We start from the raw sequence: 7,354 nt of genomic DNA on the forward strand, positions 1-7,354 counted from the left end.
CCAAATTGATTCAAACTATTTATTGATTCAATATTCATTTTTATAAAAAAATGAGCTGTTTATAATAGGAAAGCATGAAGATCCACAATCAGATTTAGTAGATTGAGTCACAGCCAGAATCCTTCCTTCTTTTCTCTCTCCCTTCCTCCCTTTCCTCTCTTCCTATCTTCCATACCCTTTACTCTTGTTATAAACCAAGTTTCAATATCCCATATCCCATATCTGTTACTAAATAGGTTACTGTCACTGAATTTTTAGGAAACTACCATGTTTCTCCAACAATACGGCCTCCACCAATAGGAAGCCCCAGCATGATTTATTGGCATAAAATCAAATTAAGCCCCTCCCCCCAAATTAAGGCCCATATTAAACATGCGAAATGGGGGGAATGGCGAGGGGGCTTGCCGTTAGAAGTACTTTGTTGCATGCCCGGATATGGTGCTGCCTGCGTTGGTGGAGCACTTCATATCGGGAGACCTTCCGCCACCGTTAATTTCCCTTCTCCCTTGCTGCTGTGGCGTTACAGCAATGCCGCGGCGTTTGGCGTAGCCACGTGCAGCCAGTCAGGGCTCCTCCCTGCAACCGGAGCCCTGAGGAGACACCCAGCTTCAGGCGCTCCTGTGGCCGCCTTCCCTTTGCCTTCGATGGTAAAGTGAATTATTTTAAAAACCTCCGCTCATCCTATCAGGGCCGTGCGAGCTGAGCAGAGCCGGGAAAGCAAGCGCGGGTGTTTCCTGGTTCTGCCCAGCCCGTACGGCTCTGGCGGATGAGCGGAGGTTTAAAATAATTCACTTTACTTGCTCGGGCAAAGGAAGCCACAAGCGCCTAATAATACCAACAACAAAAGGCAAATCCTCAAGGTGGGCTAGAGGAGGTGGCTACGTGCCCCCGGGCTGCTTCAATGCAAGGTCCTGACTTGCAGCATCCTGCCGTTGCCGCCGCGTCCTTTTGCCGCCACCTCCCTCTCCGACTGCAAAACTCGTGTGCTTCGCCAAACGCTCTGAGCGCGGCGAGCTCTTTCATACATAGAGAGGGAAAGACGCCGACGTGCTCCGAGAGGCTGGCTCTTTTCTCTAGCCGAGGCTGACATCTGACTGAATCTCTATCCCGCTCCTTTATCCTCACGACGGGTCGGCAGTGGCGCTCTCTGGTGCGGCCACCTCAGCTTGCCAGCCTTGCCCGCTATGAGGCGATACTGTGACAGCCGCTGCTGCCGCACTCCCTTCTCTTTCCTCGCCTCTCCTCCCTTCGCCGGCAGGAGTGTGTGCGCCTGCTGCCACTGCCGCCGCTCCTGAGGCTATCTGGGGCGGGCAGGTGGGAAAGCAAGCAAGGTGGCTGCGCTGTCTTTTTCCCTCAGCGGCGCCGCCGCTTGCCGCCGCCACCGCCACCTGCGATGGGCGAGGAGGCGGCGGAGGCACGAAAATGTCACCAAGGCAACGAGTGCCTCCCGCCGGGCCCTCCGCTCATCCCGCCAGGGCCGTGGCAGAGCGCGTGCGCTGGGCAGAACCAGGAAACACCCACGGCTTGCCTGCCACGGCCCTGGAGGCACTTCCTGTCAGCCTCGGCTAGAGAAAAGAGCCAGCCTCTCGGAGCACATCGGCGTCTTTCCCTCTCTATGTATGAAAGAGCTCGCCTCGCTCGGAGCGTTTGGCGAAGCACACGAGTTTTGCAGTCGGAGAGGAGCGGCGGCGAAAGACGCGGCGGCAACGGCAGGATGCTGCAAGTCAGGACCTTGCATTGAAGCAGCCCGGGGCACGTAGCCACCTCCCTCCAGCCCACCTTGAGGATTTGCCTTTTTGTTGGTATACTTGGCTTCAGGCGCTCCTGTGGCCGCCTTCCCTTTGCCTTGAAGGTAAAGTGAATTATTTTAAAACCTCCGCTCATCCCGCCAGAGCCACGGCAGAGCCGTGCGGGCTGGGCAGAACCAGGAAACACCCGCGGCTTGCTTTCCCGGCTCTGCTCAGCTCGCACGGCCCTGATAGGATGAGCGGAGGTTTTAAAATAATTCACTTTACCATCGAAGGCAAAGGAAGGTGGAACCACAGGAGCGCCTGAAGCTGAAGTGTCTCCTCAGGGCTCCGGTTGCAGGGAGGAGCCCTGACTGGCTGCACGTGGCTGCGCCTAAACGCCGCGGCGTTGCTGTAATGCTACGGCAGCAAGGAGAAGGAAATTAACGGTGGCGGAAGGTCTCCCGAACATCCAAGCTGTCGCCGCCCGCCCACCCGAGGATGCAAGGGGGAAATTAGTCACCCCGAAAAGACGGCCTAGCCGGTTTTTCGGGGGTCAAAAAAATATAAGGCCCGGCCTTATTATGTGAGAAACACGGTAGAAGCAGTTATTTTTTTAAATTGGTAGCTTTTATTGCTGGTAAGTAATTTTTGTTAGAATAGGGGCTGTCTACAAGACAGTAGTTCTGGCTTTCATGGCTGGCGAGCCAGGATTCAGCATGCAAGAATGGGCAGAAAAAGGACTGAAAATCTACATTGTTCTTTTCTGGGGGGAGGGTTCCAAGTAATTATTTGTATTGTGTGGTTGTCAACTTCTTCCACCTTTCTAGGTGTTGACATATGTTCAAAATTAGAAAAAACTATGCAGAAATATAATGAAATTTCATTTGTTATATTTTAGTGAATGTTGGATTTCATGGGCTTATATTTTATAATGGTTCTTCTAGCCAAAATGCTACCTAGCACTTTCAAAAACCTAAATTTACCAGGTGCAATATGTTGCCCTTTTGCAGTGCTTGGCTATCCATTGTTCCAACTTACCTTGACATTAAGGGAAAATATCTAATAGCTGTGCAGGTTTTCTTCATGATGTTTTCCACTGCTGGATTGCTGGGTTACATATTTTTACCAAAATGCTACAAAATTATTTTGAGGCCTGAGCTGAAGAACAAAAGAAACCAATAAGAAACCAATAATTCAAACAGTAATGGAATTCTTTTTCAGTTTCCCGCCTGTTCAAAATGTCTATTTTCAATTTAGGATTTAAAACAAAATATTTGCCATTTCTCTGAATGGATTACGTGAAGTATTTTTAAAGGAATATTTAAAGTCATCTTTTTTTCCTTTTCCTTTTATTTTCTTTTTCTCTCAGGTGGGAAGGATAGGATACCTTCCACTTACTGCTGACTTATTATGACTATCTGGCTAGTCTAAAATGCATTTTTTTTTTTTTTACTGAATATCTAACTAAGCTCATCTAGCTTAGTTCTGATATTATTCAAAAAGAGCTTGATTTTAAGATTCCAAGCTAATCACCAAAGTACATTTCAAGCCAATTTGAGAGTCAAGATTTGAAAACTGTTTCAGGCATGGATTATTATGAGAAAACAGTAATATGTATGGCTGTTATGTGACTGCCTTCTCCTCTCTCTTTTCTCCTTCTTTTGCAAATTATATAAAAATAATGTGGATACAAGCTTCAAAGCCATATTCTTTTCCTGCTTTTCAGGAAAAGAAAACAGCAATGGGGATTAAAGAATGGCATATATTTGCGACGTGACCAACAAATTGTGTTCAGAAAAGATTTCAAGTGACAAGTAGTGCAAAAAATTTTTTATATATATGCAGAATTTTATTAAGTGAATGACAAAAGATTAATATTAATATAATAAAATTATAACAAAAAGGGAAATGTAGGGAGATGAAACAACAGCAAAAAATTTAAGTCACAAAACAACAATAACAAAAACTCTTCAATATGGATACAATTATAAGATATAATACACTTATTTTAGTTTAACAAGTACTCATACAAAATTAAAATATAATATGCATTCCTATCAAACAAATGAAGAATAGAACTGTACACGATATCATTATCTTTTAATCTAAATAAAATAAATAATCCATAAATGAATCATAATTCCATAAGCATCTATAATATCCAATATATAAAATATAAAAATAATTAAAGTAAAATGTATGTCTTTTAAACTCCAACAATGCACCATAATACTATAGTCAAAACATGTAATCATCAAATCCCAAAGTCAAGACTTGGCTTTTTTTTAAATCAAGCAAGAAATCTAAATCATGCAGAAAGACTAGCAGTCAAATCATTAACTTTATGTAATCAATTTTGCCATCTCTGCTGATCCCATTAAGTTCACATATCTTCCCATCTTTGTGCATATAGAAGCCTTGCAGCAATTGTCATATATAAGGACCAAGTCCCTTATTTCTTTGTTTTATCAATCCTACAAGGAAAATTCTGGTTTTCACTATACATCAGCGTTAAGAATCTTGTGGATAAGCAAACCAACTTGATCCTAATATTTCTTAGTAATTTTAAAGGTCCATGATAAATGTTAAAAAATACTGTACATTGGTTATGTTTCGGATATTTGTTTAACTTTTCAATATATATGTTTAATCATTTTTCAGATGTTAAATACCAACAGTACATTATTTCATATAAATGTTTCTTTCAAATTATAAAACAATGCAAATTGTCTACATATTATCCAAATGGTCAAGCATAATAATATATCAATTTTCCAAACTGACACATCTTTTTTTCCAGGAGTGTCAAACTCAATTTCATTGAGAGATGCATCAGGGTTGTGTTTGATCTTGGGAGTGTGTGTGACCAAGATGGGCATGGCCAGTTCAACATCACTTAGGGGTACCTGTGGTGGCCTGAGCACTCTGCTAGTGAAAACAGGCTCCCAAGCTCCATTTTTGGCTGTGACAGCATCCTGCAATCCTCTGCCAGTGAAAATGGAGCTTGGGAGAGCAACACACACAGCCCCCCCAAGCTCCATTTTCACTGGCAGAGGCACCACAAGCCATTCTTTTGCTGTTTCCAAGGCAGTCCTGCAGACCAGATCTAAGCACCCTGCAGGCTGGATCCAGCCTCGGGCCTTGAGTTTGACACCCCTGTTTTTTTCTATTAATCTACTAGCAAATATATGTATGTACAACTGAGAAAACACATTCTTCACATAACACAGAGAAATGAAAATCTAAAGACATTTCTTTCCACTATCTTTTATTATCAAAAATGCTATTATTAACACTAAGGGGTTCCCTAGCAATTTATAGCCAACAAGATTGAGGCTTTATGAATAATATCAATAATCCCTCGCAATACTCATCTGTTACTTGAATCTAAAGACAGATGATGTTTTTCAAGTTTATTCCTGATAAGGAGAAGTCAAGATTCCTGAATACTGTGTCAAGGTTTGTGAATAGTGTGACGATAGATAAGGCAAATCATACTAGTATATTTTTAAAGATTTTAAACCATTATTAAACAAACTCTGCTACTGATATACAATTGTCATACTGACCATGATTATTTTATTCTTGTTTTTATTTCACATGGTTTGGAAATGTGAGATGAAAAATTGCATTATTGATGATCCTGTCCCTATTGCTCATAATTATTTCCAACCTGGTGAGTTCATCATTGGTGCCATTACTTCCCTTATGTTCATGCCTATGGAACTAAAAAATTTCTTGGAAGATCCCCATCTTTCATTTATTGGTGAAGTCATGTAAGTGTGTCTCCATCCCATTGTTTGATGTAAGAGATTCTAAATTATATTTACATTTTTGATACTCTTACACATTCTAGAATTACTTTTAGTGACAATTTCTCTCTCTCTCTCATTCAAATATACATGCCTTGCTTTATTTATCTAGGGTTCATAAAGGAATTAGAAATAATTGCTTCAATTTACTAGCTGAAAATTAAAGGATCCTGAGAATGTGTCATAGAAATCCTGCTGTTCAATGACCCATTTTTAATCAGTTAAACAAAAGAAAGGATGTTAAAGTGTTAAAAAGAAAATGGATTAAAAGGAAAATGGATTTCAAAACAATTCATGTTTGCATCAGAATATTTCAAGGATATGCTAAGAGTTTTAGGACATTTATCATTGCAATTTTTTTGAATCCCTTCCTTTGTTTAGAGACTTAATATTCTCTTTCTTAATAAATTTAAAAAACCCATTCTTCTCACTAGGCCAGACTATTAATAACACATTTTATTGTCACAATTTATGATTGTGATTTTTCAGATGAGGAAATCTTCAAATCTTTATTAAAATTGAAAAGCATTTAAGATATTGAGAAATTTGTGTTTTCTGTTCAAAAACTATGCAAAGCTAAACTGTATGAAATACTTAGTATACAATGCATGTGACACTCTATTATTGCTTTCAAAGGCAAAATATTTGGATGGGCCATATATTTTTTAGAATGTTTCTCTTATGTATAATATGCTTCTTTTATCACCTACAATTGTTATTCCAGTGTCCAGACTAAGTTTTATCAGCACATTTTGGCTTCGATATTTGCTGTGAAAGAGATAAATGAAAACCCTCAGATCTTGCCCAATGTTACCTTGGGCATCAATATTTTTGACAATTATGATAGAAGATGTATTTACCACGCAACAATGGAACTTTTTTCACCTCTGAAGAGAATGGTTCCCAATTATAAGTGTGGCTTTCGGAACAGTTTGGTCGCAATCATTGGGGCTCTTTATTCTGAAATCTTTATTGACATGGCAGATATCTTGAGGTTATACAAACTTCCACAGGCAGGATATGTAGTGAATGTGAGTTCTTATAAAGTCATGTGGATTTTTCTGAACTTTTTACATCTATGTAAATTCTTTTTTTTTTCAGGTTATCATTTTTTTATTTATGATTTTTCTTTAACATCCATAAATACCTGGTGTACAGTGGACTATCTGGGTCAATATACTTTACGTACAATTATTGTAAAGATATGACCATTTAGATATACATAATCATAATTTTTTAACTTCTAACATTTGTGTAATACATAGTAATTATAATATGCCCTATTATATTTCAGTATATATAATATTGTTTTCCCAATTTTTACTTTCTACTCTTTTTTCTAACAGTTAATAAAATGGCCACCATGTTAAAAAGTATTCTTTATCTATCCATCATCTCTTGTTCTTTTTAGAATTTCAATTCTTATTGACTTTTTGGTAAATCTCTCATGCTTCTCCTCTGATATCTTGTAGCTCCTTTTATCTTGTTTATTTAATCTAAATATTTCTTCTGCCACAGCATCTCTATCTTGCTGTTGAATCTCTAGAGCACACATTCGCAGTTCCCCCCTCATTTTTAAAAATTCTTTTTCTTTATTCTCTTTTCTATTTTGAATTCTTAAAATATACTCTATTTGTTCCGTTGGAAATTATTGCTATCTCATCCATCTCTTTGTCTGCTTGTATCATTTTTGGAGTTATCTATATCTATGTAAATTCTACACATGCTAATTTGTGCTTGATATTTACTTAGTTTATATTGATTAATAAAGCATATAAAGAAAACAAATTATTAATGTTTGAAGCAATATGA

This window comes from Notechis scutatus, unplaced genomic scaffold (assembly GCF_049901735.1).
Source record: "Notechis scutatus isolate UNSWTSFEM ecotype Mainland unplaced genomic scaffold, rNotScu1.2 NSCUCTG33, whole genome shotgun sequence".
NCBI classification, from domain to species: Eukaryota; Metazoa; Chordata; class Lepidosauria; order Squamata; family Elapidae; genus Notechis; species Notechis scutatus.